The 15,547-nt window shown below is 35.6% G+C and overlaps 1 protein-coding gene across 15 annotated transcripts in view; it reads right to left on the bottom strand.

Annotated features, from left to right (window-relative positions):
- The window catches only part of LOC101899720 (small conductance calcium-activated potassium channel protein), a 725,164-nt gene that overhangs the window by 551,025 nt on the left and 158,592 nt on the right, over window positions 1-15,547 (bottom strand). For all 15 annotated transcript variants that reach the window (XM_059119190.1, XM_059119189.1, XM_059119188.1 and 12 more), the window contains one exon: window positions 13,109-13,170. The gene's annotated coding sequence lies outside the window, so the exon portion shown is untranslated. The remainder of the gene's footprint in view (window positions 1-13,108; window positions 13,171-15,547) is intronic.

Genomic DNA, 15,547 nt, shown 5'->3' on the forward strand with positions numbered 1-15,547 from the left:
GACCTCTAGTGTTATTTGTTTGAAAATGATAGCAGGCAAGCGGTTGCCGCAATGGAAGCTTGGATTTTTCTAACAATTTCAAAACAGATTTCACATGCAGGAAATTCATAATTTTTAATGTTTCAGCTATTAGTTTCAACCGAATTGGCTGTAATTTGGTATTTTGTTTCGGGCTCCAATGGTATTTCGTTTTTTCTACACAAATTATTAAACAGATAAATGTGCAGCTCAACTCCCCCAAAAATGAATTTATTTGCGTATTTCAAAGAAAGATAGCCAATTTAGCATTTTCTGTAATTTACATTGTCCAAAAACAAAAAGTAAAAAGCAACAAAGTTCGGCTGGGCCGATATTTTTATGCCCTCCACCATACGGAAGGAAATTGAAAAATTTCAAAGAAAAAAAAAAAAACAAAATGCTAAATTTGTAAGTTCGGCCGGAGCGAACTTTGAATTCCCTTCACCATTTGGAACGAATTTTGCAATTCTCAGAAACAATAAAATCCGTTACAAATTCTGTTAAAATCTTAAAGATACCAAATGTAGCTGTTATATGGGGGCTATACGAAGACGTGGACATGCATAGGTATTTTTTGTCATAACCCATCACAATATTCAAATGCGAAACTTAAAAAAATCGGTGAATAATGAAGCTAAAATCAACAAAGTACCAAATATCGGGAGGTACCGTTTTATGGGGGCTATACCAAAACGTAGACCTATATGGCCTATTTCCAATACCAAAAGACCTGCAGATATAATATACATTTGAGTAAAATTTCATCAATCTACTTCATTTCGTTCGGAAGCTAGAGTGATTTCCATAGACGGATAGACGGACAGAAGGACGGACATCGCTAAATCGGCATAGAATTTTATGCTGATCAAGAATATATATCCTTTGTGGGGTCTAAAATGTATATTTCGAGGGGTTATAAACGGAATGAGAAACTTAATATACCCTCCATACTATGGCGGAGGGTATAAACATCCGTCGAAACATACCGCTCAAATAAAAACCTTTATATGTGGGCTATACGAAGACGTGGTGCTGGATTGGTAATCTTCTCTCATAGGTCATAGTACCGATTCCGAACTTAAAATACGAAATTCGAAACAATTCCAGTGAATAATGCCATCAAAATACCGAATAAAGGGATTTACCGTTGTATGGGGATATACTAAGAGGTGGACCTACATAGACAATTTTCCGTCACAGGTTGTAGTACCTATTACGAAATTTGACCCAATTGCATGGAATAATGTTGCGAAAATCCTGGAAATACGGAATATCTTGTGGCAGCGTTATATGGGTGCTATACTAAAACGTAGACCTGTATAGACAATTCTCTTCCAGGGGGTCAAGTACTCAGAGAGAACTCTTTGTGTGGATTTTTAGACTATTCAATTTAAAAAAAATTGGCTAAAATCATCAAAATACCAAATATCGGGGTGTACCGTTATATGGGTGCTATACGCTATCGTGGGCCCGTAAAGATAATTCTATTCCAGGGGATTAAGTACTCACAAGGAACCCCTTGCGTGGATTTTCAAACAAGTCCATTACAAAATGTGGCTAAAATCATAACGAACTTGACCTGCCTGCAGATAAAAGACAGATCTGTGCAAAACTTAACTTTCGTATAAAGGCGTGATGGATTCTGTGACGCCAAAATATAGTATTGGAGATCGGAGAATAACGCAAGATGCTGCATACATTTAAAAAAGCGGAACAGAATTCGACAACAATTTAACAATACACAACCAAAATACGAAGAAAATGTGATTTTGGGAAATGTTTTTTTTTTTTTTTTTTTTTTTTTTTGTATGTACTACTAGGCTACCAGAGATAAAATTTTGATAATTGTAGGGTAAAAGTAAATAAAGACTACGAAAATATCAAACTAGCATTTTCTTGTCCGTACAAACCGACGAGTAACATTTTTATAGATAATTTCAAAAGCAATCCAGTGAAGAAAGGTTAAAGGTCGGGCGGGTCGACTATATGATACCCTCCACCACTATGCTTATTTAGTAGAGCTGCCCTCTGCCAATAAAAGTTTTATTGGGAATTTATGTGAATTAGATCATACTAACCATAAACCAATATATGGGACGTACATCGAAATGGATTTCAAACAAGTTTGATGGTGGCATTTTTACCTCTTATACCAAATAAAATTTTCATAGAGTGCATGATATCATTTCAAAAAGGATTATATTAAGAAAATATATTTGGCAGCAATAAATAAATGAGAACCGAGTCTCACCAAATGGAATAATTCAGTTGAATGTTCAAAAATCCATGCAATTTAAGCTGACATTATATATTTGCTGTACAATAATCGAGAAATCGGATAAAAACATACATGGGAGTCATATCCAAATCTGAAAAGTTCAGGATAAAATTTGACAGAGGTATTTCGGAGCTTTATGAGATATCATCTACCAAATATGATTGTTGTAGAGTGCATATTACGAAAATGAGTGATTTACACTGGATAAGCTATATCTATATCTGAACCGATTTTCCCAAATTTGAAGTACTTGCTTTAAGGCTGAAATAGGTAGTATGTGCCACAATTCACTTCATTTGGGCTGATATTATAAATTTGAATTTGGAAAATAAATTCCTGACAAATGGGATAAAACATATATATGGGGCCTATAGCTATATCTGAATTGATTTTCATCAAATACGACATACTTGTTTCTATGCTCAATCTGCTGGCATGTGCCAAGTTTGTGCTATTTGGGCTAATATTACACAGTTAGTTCAGAGTAACAAACATGCGTCGTAGGCCTATGTTCCCTAAAAATAATATTAAAAAAAAAAAAAAAAATTAGAAAGTATTTTATCACATATCCCGAATTTCATTAAAATTTGACATACGCAGCATGTTTTATGCATCAGATACATGAAATCGGCCGTAAATATAGATAACTTGGCGAATTTATTTCGTACCAAAATTCCAAAATTTCATTGAAATTGGAGATACACTGGTGGCCAAAACTAAAGCAACTGAAATTACAAGGAGAATGAATGCCCTGTAACTTCTTTAAAAAGTAAGGAAATGACAAAGTTTTTCTTATTTTGAATTAGGTACCTTATTCACTTTTTAAAAACCTGAAACAGAAAACCAAAATTCCTTTTTATATAAAAAATAATGTATGCTAAAGTCAATTACCCCGATTTTGGCTTGGACAAAACTAAAGCAACTCTGTTGTACATTCATATAACTGCTGCAATTTCAGTTGTTTTTACTGTTATATTTATCGCTTTTTGCTTCCTTCGACAATTTCGCTTGTCGTAAATCCTTTTTGAGAAATTTTTTACAACAGTATGTGTTTTTCTTTTCGTTTTTTAAGTACCGCCCAAAAAATTTTTAAAAATGGCTAGAAGCAAATACAGTACCTGAATAAAACAGCAAATTATCAGTGACTATCAAAACAACATATCACAGAAAATGATTTCCGAGAAATATTTCATAAATATTTATGTGATTTCATAATTATGTCTGTGCACTAAGTCGGTTTTTGAAACTGGATCAGTAGTAACAGTCCATAACGGATGAAGGCCGTGAAGAACTTCAGCCCATACTGATCCACAAATTGTGAGAGAAATAAAAAACAACTATTTAAGAGTTCAACAGGATTGGTGAGAGAGCAATCATTGGATATAAGCTCGAGATCAGTGCGTAGACGAGTAGTGGCAGCTGGTCTGCGTGCCCGTAAGACATCAAAAAACCATTTATATCTGAAAAAATCAAAAAGGCTTTCGGAAACGATAATATTAAGTGGAATCAAGCTCAATGGAAAAAACATTATTTCTGGGATGAGTCTACGTTTAACATTAAAGGCTCAGACGTGAAAAATTTTACGGTGAGAAGACCAAAAAAATGAAGGACTCAAGCCGCAGTGTTGCAAAGGTACAGTGAAGCATGGGGGAGGGTCAAAAATGGCGTGGCGCTATTTTTCTTTCTATGGACTTGGGTCTATCCATAAAATAAAGGAAGTTGTGGATCCGTTTGTTTACAAAGATGTGTTGGACATCACGTTGTTCCCTTACGCTGAGTAAAATATTGGGCTGATTTGTGTGTTTCAGCATGACAATGATCCCAAACTTGTATCGAAACTTGTCAAATATTGGTTGCGGGAGTCAAAAATTCATGTTTTGTTATGGCCGGCACAATCACCTGACCTAAACTCCTTAGAAAGCCTTTGGAGTATCGTAGATAGGAAGATCAAGAGAGATTCGGAAATAAATAAGCACAACATTTTCTAAAGAATTCGGGGTGCCTGGGAAAGCACACCCAAGGATCAAATTGAGCGTGTTATAGATTCAATGCGCCGTAGGTGTGCAGCTGCTATCAAAAATAATGGTTATGCTATCGACTACTAGCCAAAATTTAATTATTTTAAAATAAAAAATCAAAAGTTGCTTTAGTTTTGACCAAGCAAAAATTGGGTCATTTTAGTTTTCCATTTTAGTTTATTTTTCGTTCAAACTTATTTTTGTATTTTTATTTTTAGTTTCTTGAAAGTGAATTAAACCCCTCATTTAAAACTGGAAAAATAATTACGATTTGTTTATTTTTGTAAAAGTTACAGGACATTTATTGTCTTTGCGATTTAAGTTGCTTTAGTTTTGGCCACCAGTGTACATATCGTGATTGGTGCATCAAATACATTATATCGGTCGACAATATATATATGGGAGCCAAATACAAATCTGAACCGATTTCAAAATTTGACCAAAAAATTTTAGACCATTTTGATCTACAACTACCAATTTTCAGAGTAATTCTTGAAAAATGTGTAAAAAATCATCAAAATACCGAGTAAATGGTGGTACCGTTGTATGGGATATATACTAACACGTGGACCTATATGGACAATTTACGAATTTTGACGCAGTTCAGGTGAATAATGTTGCGAAAATCCTGGAAATATCGAATACCTCGGCGTAGCGTTATATGGGCGCTGTACTAAAACGTAGACCTACATAGAAAGTTCTCTCCTAGTTCATAAAGTATTCACACTCCTTGTATGGATTTTCAGTGGTGAATTGCCGAATTTGGTTTTCTCCGATGAGAAAACATTCGTTGTCCAGCAGTTTGCAAACAAACAAAATGACCGTGTTCACTTGCCAAAGAGGTCAGCTGAAAATGTGCTCCTTCGGTTGGCCACCAGAACTCAAGGTGATGCTGTGGGCAGCCTTAACAACCCATGGTCGCTCTCAGCTCGTATTAATCAACCAGAATAAATGCCGAATATTATTGCGAAAATATTTTGGAGGGTATATTAAAGCCTTGGGCACCCAAATATTTTGACCGCAGACCTTGAACATTCGAACAGGACTCAGCACCATCGCACATAACAAGTGCCACCCATGAATGGTTTACAAATGAGGTTCCTCGCTTTATTTCCAGTGCACAGTAGCCACCAAAATCTCCGGATACCAATCCGTTGGACCAAAATACCGCAGAGCAACATTCGGGCAGCGTGTGACGGGTTTCATTGGCCGTTTGAAGGCCATAATTTGTGCCAAAGGTGACCAATCCGAACAAATCTAAATTTATTCTAAAATTTGATGTTATTTCCGACTTTTTTGCTTTCACTCATTAAAATTAAAAAAAAAAGTAAAAAAGCTGTAAGTTCGGCCGAGACAAACTACCTCAACCTCCACCATTTGGTACAAATATGGCAATTTTCAAAAAAATGAAATCCGTTAAAAATGCTGTTAAAATCTTAAAAATTCCGAATGTAGCCGTATATTAGGGTCTATACGACGACGTGGGCCTGCATAGACAACTTCTGTCATAAGCCGTTACATTATTCAAATGCGAAACTTAAAAAAAATCGGTGAATAGTGTAGCTAAAATTATCTAAATAGCGAATATCGGGAGGTACCGTTATATGGGGGCTATACGAAGACGTGGACTTCAATTTCCATACTGGCATGGACACCCAATAGCATATATATATCTGAAGTAATTATTAGATTTGACGTCTTGCTTGTAGCCACCACCATAACTACCAGCCACAAAGGAAGCCATTGATGTAAGTCAAAAGAAAATAAAACTAATTGCATTTACAACAACAACACCACCAGAAGCAACTATTCATTCACAAATTCTCTTCAACTGCAATTCTTTCTTTTTGCCCACTTTAAGTTGATTCAGCGGCTGGCTGTATGGAAGCATAACGCGATAGTTATACTTGGCGTCCGTCTATCTTTTGTTGTTGTTGCTGTCGTCGTTTTTTTCACATTTCCTTGGGGCAATGACAAGAAGCGAAAATCTTACATTCCATACCTCTTCCCCCCCGTCTCTTGTCTCTTCATGCACTAGACCATGAGTCTTTTAACATTTCGGATGTAACGTAAGAAAATATGCTATATAGTTAGTGACAGCTTGCTACCTGGCTGTAATTGGGTGTTGGTCGTTGTAGTTGTTTTATGCTGCTGCTGTTGTTGTTGATTTATAATGCCAACAGCCAAAACATCTTGGTAACCTATCCACCTATCCATTGGTTTAAAGAGTACACGATTCTCTGGTTTTTCTCCTCAGCTTGCTTTGGGCTGTGCTTTATTTGCTTATTTTTTTTATCGCCGAATGAATGGATAATTCCGCAATGGCGAATGGTTGGCTTAGTTAGTGTGGCTGGTCTAGCGCCACGGGGGGATTTTCTGTTTGTTTTTAATTTTTTCCCATTTCTCTCCTTTCCTGCCGTTGACGTTGTTGTTGTTTCATTATTGTTTTTTTTTTTTTTTTGCTTTATTTACCCTTTCCTTTTTATACCCTCCACCATGGGTAGGAGGGTATATTAACTTTGTCATTCCGTTTGTAACACCTCTAAATATTCGTCGTAGACCCCATAAAGTATATATATTCATAATCAGCATAAAATTCTAAGACGATTTAACGATGTCCGTCTGTCTGTCTGTCTGTCTGTCCGTCTGTCTGTCTGTCCGTCTGTCTGTCTGTTGAAATCACGATAGAGCCCACATTATTTGACGTAGACCTTTGAAATTTGGCACAAGTGTGTGTATTGTCCCTAGGATGGTTGGTATTGAAAATGAGATATATCGGTCCACGTTCTGGTATAGTCCCCATATAACGGTACCTCCCGATATTCGGTATTTTGATGATTTATGCCACATTTTTTCACGGATTTATCTGAAAATTGGTATTTGTAGGTCATGACGGGTCCCTAAGCGTGTGGCAAAACATTGCATGTATAGGTCCACGTTTTGGTATAGCCCCCATATAACGGTACCTACCGATATTCGGTATTTTGATGATTTATGCCACATTTTTTCACGGATTTGTCTGAAAATTGGTATTTGTAGGTCACAACGGGTCCCTGAGCGTGTGGCAAAACATTGCATGTATAGGTCCACGTTCTGGTATAGTCCCCATATAACGGTACCTCCCGATATTCGGTATTTTGATGATTTATGCCACATTTTTTCACTGATTTGTGTAAAGGTTGGTATTTGTGGGTCATAATGGGTCCTAGTTCGTGTGGCGAAACATTGTAATTATAGGTGCACGTGTTGGTGTAGCCCCTATATAACGGTACCTCCCGATATTCGGCATTTTAATGTTTTTTGCCACATTTCTTCTAATGTTCTTTTACCCTAGGGTGGAGGGTATTAAAAGTTTGGCCCGGCCGAACTTAATGTTTTTTTACTTGTTTTTTCTGTTGCCGTAGTTTGTTCTGGGTTCTCAATAACAGCAAAGTTGGGGCGAGGTTTATTATTTTCTTAGTTATTACACCTCGATTTGACGTTTTGACATCTTTGACGTTGATATAACCATTGTAGAACGGTGGCAGCACATAACTCTCTCAAGTGACATAAAATCCTTGTTAGTTGGGCGCCATTATGTTGTGTGTATGTTGTTTAGTTGGCTGACTTTTGCTTCGGTTTTGTTTTTAATTTAACAACTTTATGTGGCAGCGAGGCCAGAGTTGCCACGCTGGAGTTTTTGAGGTCAAATGGTAATTACTGCTGATACTTATGTGGGTCCTTTAATGATGTTTAAGGGGTACTAACTTGAAAAACATTTCTAGTACTAAAATGGTGACAGTAGTACTCAAAATTCGCAATTTGTTAAATTTGATAAATTTTTTTTTAATTTCTTAAAATAACTTCCGATTTTCCGACATTTAAAGAATAATAAATTATATATTTTGGATAGAATAACAGGAAAACTTTTACACCTTAAAGTCTACAAAATCTCTCCTTTTTATGTTTACCGAAGTGGATATTCGTAAAAACATTGCACAATGGAACCACTTCTAATTTTTCTGTTCAAAACTATTTCAATGTCATCATGAAACGTCTACAAACCAAGAGTGACCTCCCTTCACCCAAATCCAAATATACTAAAAAATAGTACGCGTATCTACTACAATGTACATCTCTCCATCCTAGACACCAGTGATTCAACATTAGTACCATTTAGTACTTTTCCAACAATTAAAGTACGCACCTGATACCAACAGAGACTTCAACATGAAATTTTGGTATTCCAGATATATATCTTCACGAAATACCAAATTTAGTAATATTTGGTACTTTTTATACAATTTTTACAATTATATTACACATTTTCAGAACCACATCTCAATTCCAGATACCAACAGATTAACCATTATCTAATTTGAGGATTTTAGTTATATAATTTTCCCCTTTACTAAATTTAGTACAATTATAATACGAAATATTTAACTCCTTTTTTCAACAGCAGGCAACAACAGTGATATATATACATATCAAATTAGAGGTTAGTACCATTTAGTACTTTTCGTACAAATATACCGCCAAATCTCAGACACAGAAAGCAATATCAAATTTGAAGATTCCACCCTTATCGCTTTACCCAATACCAAATTTAGTACCATTTAGTATATTTCGTACAAATGCAGGACACATTTCCAAAACTACCTCCATACCCAGACACAGATAACAAAAGAGACCTCAATACCATATTTGAGGATTCCAGCCTTATTCCTTTATCCAATACCAAATATAGTACCATTCAGTACTTTTGGTACAAATATAGTACACATTTCCGAGACAGCATCCATATGACCAGGCTAAACATAAACAGAGACCCTAATGCCAAATTTCGGATTTCAAGCTTTTTCTGTTTAACGAATTCCAATTTCTATCAAATATAGTACTATTAAGTTCTCTTCGTGTATTTGTAGTACAGATTTCCAAAACCACCTCAAACTATCACAAACCTAACACCAACAGAGCCCCCATACCAAAATTTCAAAATTTGAACTTCATCCGTTCACCCAAAAAGGAATTGTACCACAACTTAGTACAAGTTGGGACAGTTAGTGCCATCTGGTACACTTTTACAAAACCACCTTCGTAAAGCAAACTTACTTTCCAATCTTCATTTTCATACCATATTTAAGGTTTATGTCTCTATTCACATAATACCAAATGGTGCCATTTAAAAAGTTTAGCATCATTTTAGAACAATTCATAACCTTAAAGTTCGAATTTCCAACAACCCTTGGCTACTCCATTCGTGAATCTCATTCCAAATTTCAAACTCTAACTCATTCCGTTTGTCCAATACAAAGTTTCCAATTTTTAGTGAATTTTTGTATTTTCCGAACCCTTTTAGTACGAATTTCCCAGCCTTATCGCACATCTACGCACCAAAGCTGATTCAGGTGCTAAATTTCTATCCCTTCACATAATACTAAATGGTATCATTTTAGAAGTTTAGTACCAGTTTATATCCTTTCCTGCGCTTTGATCCTTTCGATCCTTAAAGTTCGAATTTCCAAAAACCCTTTGGTACATCTATCCTTTACTCGATCAGGGACTCCAAATTCCAAATTGTTAGCAATTTTCGTACCCTTTGTAGTACAAATTGTCAAAAATTCAGGGTTATCACATGCCTACGCACCAAGACTGAGATTCCAACCTCAGCCGCTTCGTATGGGCGTTGATTCTGAGTCAGTCAGTTATTTCACTACCCTCTTAAAAACTTAGATGGTTTTCAATAAATAAACAGCTAGGGACTAAAAATTAGACTTATGCCCAAGATTAAAATATCCCCCGATATCCCTCCGTCCGTCAATCTGGCTGCTGCGGTCGGTTACTGTCGAATGACGTACCTGATTTGATTCGAATTTTGTTGAACCACTCTTTCTGGCACCCTCCAACTCACGAAAGTTAATGGCATTAGAGTAGCGACAATTTGGGAACTATATCCAACTCTGAATAGATTTTCAACAAATTTGACGGAGGCTTTTGTACCTCTAGCACCAAATAACATTGCTGTATATATGAATATAAAAAATATATAACCAATTTGGAATTATATTATATATGGTGAACAATAACCCTAAATCGGATGAGGATGTATATTGGAGCTAAATAAAAATCTGAAACGAACTCGATAAAATTTTTCAAAGGTATTTTCGAGCTGTATCTGATGTCAGAATCAAATATCATCTTTATGGAGTGCATATGACGTATGTGAGGGACTTCAACACCAAATTGGATGAAACATATATATGGGAGCTATAGCTCCCGATTTTGGCCAAATAATACAAGGATATATGTCACAGTTCATTATTTCTTTGGATCTTTAATTAGGTGTAAATATAACATATAAAGTTTAAAATCTTCAAAAATGTATATTCTTACAAATTATGAAGGTAGTATCCGATATTTACTAAATTTGATATGGCTTAACATTTTTAATAGTGAAATTAGGAAGCGATTTTTTTGCCGTTCCCATAATGCCGCGATAAATTTCTATCTGGTGTGAAGCTGGGTGGGAGCACTGAAAATATCAGCCCAATAACTCTGGTACCTCTCCCATAGCGGGTTAAAATTTTGAAAAATTACAGCTCTTAAATACTAGATCAAGTGGGTATATCGAGTACATTCGGGGTACTCTTTTTGCACCTCCTTCAAATATAACCTAAATTTTGAAAAAGTGGAACTCTCATCGAAGGCGGTATTAGAATTGGTCTCAAGTTTCAAAATCAGACAAAATAATTAGATTTGTTTTATAAAATATAAAACTTACCAAAACGGCAATCTTATTTTGAAAACGGCTTCCCTGTACCCATTTCACGTTTCTCTTAGTAATCAACAACAGAAGAGTAAACGCCAAGCATTGGCGTATGTCATGCAACATTCGTGATCCAGTTACATGCTCAGCTTCATTCTTTAAAATATATGACCACAAATTAAAATGACCATTTTATTGTGCCGTTTTTATTTTTTTATTTTCTTGGCTTCTTGAAGGTATGACTTCAGCTGCATAAGACTGATTTTATGTCTTTTCAAGGAGTTACATTTAAATTGTTGAAAGCACGAAAGGTTTCCATTATATACTTCCGAGAAAAGGCCATTGAATTACAGATTCTATTGTCCGGGTAAAAGAAGCACGTTTTTGATGTTGTAATTTGTAATCGAGAGAAATTGTAAATTTTATGTTACATGAAATTGTGTTTGCACTTCTATGAAGTTTAAACCTAAAGAAGAAAACGGCACATGGGGCGTATGAGTTACAAAAATATTTCTAAGATATGTGTCATACGCACAGGTGGTCTGTTGATAATTACAATATAAACAAGTGAGCAAAGGCTATAGTCATGCGGGGCCGACCATGTGATACCCTACACCACTTTGCACATACCAATTAAAAGTTTTTATTGGAGAATTCAAACATACACGCCATTATTATAATTTAAAGTTCAAAGGACTTAATGTGCCGAAACCGATCTCAATCAAATTTGGCAAAGATATTTCTGAGCAGTATTTAATATATTTCCCTGAATATCGTTGTTACGGAGTGCATATTATGGCTGCGGAGGACAAAAATAACAAATCGGATGAACAATATATATGGGAGCTATAGCTATATCAGAACTGATGTTCACCAAATTTGGAATACTAGCTTCTAGACTCAATTCGGTCGCATGTGCCAAATTCCATCCCATTTGGACATATATTATACGTTTGGTGCACAATAAAAGGTAAATCGGACGAAATTATATATGGGAGCTATATCCAAATCTGAACCGATCTCGATAAAATTTAGCAAAGGTATTTCTGAGCTGCATTTGATATATTTCCTCAAATGTTGTTGTTACATAGAGCATATTACGGCTGTGGAGGACAAAAGTAACAAATCTGATGAAAAATATATATGTGAGCTATAGCTATATCTGAGCCGATTTCGATCAAATTTGGCATACTTATTTTCATGCCGAATTTGGTTGTATGTGCAAAATTCCATAATATTCGGACTGATATTACACGTTAGGTGCACAATAAAAAGCAAATCGGACGAAGATATATATGGAAGCTATATCTAATTTTTTATCGATTATCTCCAATTTCAATAGGGTTCGTCCTTGGGCCAAACAACTGATTTCATCCTAATCGGAGAATAAATGCGACCTGCATTTTGTTCATAAGAATACATGAACAGACGGACGGACAGACGAACTGGCATGCATAAATTCATAAATTCAATTCCGAAAGTGATTCTATGGAGATCCTCAAAAGTAACTATGGGTCTATCTCGCTTCCTTCTCCATGTTACAAACAAATTCACAAAGACATAATGCCCTGACCACCTTGTGGTGTAGGGTATAAATATAAGATGGGCATTTCATTGTTACAAGAGATAGCGTTGAAAGTGAAAGAATATGTTGTCACCATATATCATGGCACAGTATTATATTATAATTTGAGAGACCTGACGTTTTATTAGGGATTTCGCTAATTTTTTTCGATTAAATGGAGACAGAAATGCTCTGGAAGATATTTCTGCGTCCAAATCTACCATATCTGTTGGTTTTCTCCGCGATTTGCCGCCATTTTTTCGCGATTTCGGTATAACATATTTCTGTCAATTTTCTAATGCATTATTGTCATGTCGTCGAACATATATTGCCAGATGGAAATACTAAATGTCAAAATGTATTTTGTCAAATCTGAATAAATTTATGTTGTTGTAAATATTTCCTCTTGATTTTATAGAACAATACACTTTTCCGATATTAAATAAAAGAATTAAAACATTGCAAAATGCGATCTGACTTACCTCAGAATAAAATGTTAACTGAGTACGTCAACGGCCCCTAGCTTAAATTATTACGGCGTTATCTGGAATAAAAAAGAAAAATATAAGAAATTATTACAAATTCAAATATCTACTATAGATTATAGGGTGAATTATAAATTATTAAACAACAAGATAACTAACTATACGCCATACCTTTTGACAATATTGAGGGGCTATAACATTTACCATCTACAACATTGTGCGTCAATATTCCGGTCTTGGGTTAGGATATTCTAAGTGAATTTAGTCGCATTCGTTTAGCGGATTAAAATCCCAAAAGGATTTTGGGTTCCCAGACCAAACTTTTTTTAAGGCCCACACAAAGGCTCTCTAATATTTTACTCTATACCTTGCAAAATGTAAGATGGAACTATACAATTAAATGCAGGTCTTTGAGTAACATGCAGAATAATATGTAAACAAGTAAAATAGTATCAGTCGGTTTTGCCGACAGATGTATACCCCAGCCTTGAGTTATGAACGTGACAGATTTGGACTATATCGACTACTTCTTGTACTTTATATGAGATATGTGCACACTTTCGGAAAATGGAAATATGTGTCAGGTAACAGATATAGCCGACCGAAGTATTCTATTTTCGTACTTCATCTAATACAGATAAAATATATTGGTATGTGCAAAATTTGAAGGAAATCGAACATTCGTGTCGAATTTTATGCGAAATCATAAACTCCGACAAATAACATACTCATATCAAAATACAGGTTAAGAGAAACATTTAGATATAGCAAGTTGTAAAGAATCGCAGACTTGATTCGCAAGTTATGACAGTTATAAGTTGGCAGATGTATATCATCTTCACAACAGATCTTGTGTTAGAAATAATATTTGTATGTGGGAAATTTGAGGAGATGGATGGATGCATTTGGATGCTTTTTTCGTATTCCTTGAGCGTTTTGTTTTTAAAAATCTTGAACCCGATGTGGGGAGGTACCAGAAAAAATGGTCCGATCTCTACCATCTTTATAACAGATCTTTTGTTGATGAAAATATTGAGAAGCTCCTAGTCTGAATAGAATCGCATGTTAATTTTGCGTTTTACAAGCTTCATGGATACTCAAAATTTTAACAATTTCTGGTGGGGGGGAGTGGACCGTAGTGGACCGGATACTCCCTTCGAGAGCTATCGTGCGCACCAGCCAGACAGACGGACGGACGGACGCACATCGCTAGATCGACTCCAAATGTTCTGAAACGGATTTGGTCCAAAGAGACCTAGGGTCTAGAACCGTTATTTCGACTAGGCAAGTTTTGACCGTATCAAATAATATATACCCTCTGCAGCCATATGGCTGAGGGTATAAAAAATATGGCGTATACCGGTCCAAATTTTGGTATAGCCCCCACATATGCTCAGCTTTAATTATACCCTCAGCCATATGGCTTGGGAAGGTATATATCATTTGATACGGCCAAAACGTGTCAAACTTAGATCGAGTTTGGAGATGGATAATATCGGCCCACTCCTTCTGTTACCTCCCCCACAATAAGTCGAAATTTCCAAAAAATATTTCACTTCACAGAAAGAGGAAGAATAAACCGATTTTGCTTCAACTTTGTAAATCCCAATCTTTGCATCAGTTCTAAGTCAGGTGTGAAAATGGACAATGTCGGTGCACTCCATGAAGAACCTCCACCAAAAAGGGTGAAAATTTTGAATAATTTTAACTTTTATAAAATGTGATGTAAGAATCCGATTGTCTTCAAATTGTACACATCACAATATTATTATTAAACCCGGGTCTGGTGTGAAGATGGAATATATCGGCCCCCTCCCTCTGGTACCTCTCCCACAAAAGTTTAAAATTTTGAATATCCATGAAGCTCATAGAAAGCGAAATTTACATCCGAATCCATTCCAGACTTGGCACATGCCAATATTTTCATCAACACAAGGTGTATAACCCAAAGTCTGGTTTGAAGATTGAATATATCGATCAACGCCTTCTGCTACCTCCCTAACAAGGGGTCAAGATTTTGAAAATCCATGAAGGTCATAAAACGCGAAATTAACATCCAATTCCACTCAGACTTGGTATATCTCAATATTTCTATCGACACAAGATCTGTTATAAAGATCATCCGACCATTTCTTCTGGTGCCTCCACCATATAGGATGCAAGATATTGAATACCAAATCGCTCAAAGAAAGTGAAATAAGCATTCAAATCTCTTTAAACTTCACATATAAAAACATTTTTGCTTTCACAAGATCTATTGATGATATATATCTGCTGATCCTTTCTGGTATCTCACCAAGAAAGGTTCAACCTTTTCTAAATGTTTTTATCTGTTTTAACTTACGAAACAAGTTAGCGATTCTTTATAACTTGCTATATCGATATATTTCTCTCAACCAGAAACCTGCGATGAATATGGAATTTACGATTTCGCAT

This window comes from Musca domestica, unplaced genomic scaffold (assembly GCF_030504385.1).
Source record: "Musca domestica strain aabys unplaced genomic scaffold, Musca_domestica.polishedcontigs.V.1.1 14, whole genome shotgun sequence".
Classification (NCBI taxonomy): domain Eukaryota; kingdom Metazoa; phylum Arthropoda; class Insecta; order Diptera; family Muscidae; genus Musca; species Musca domestica.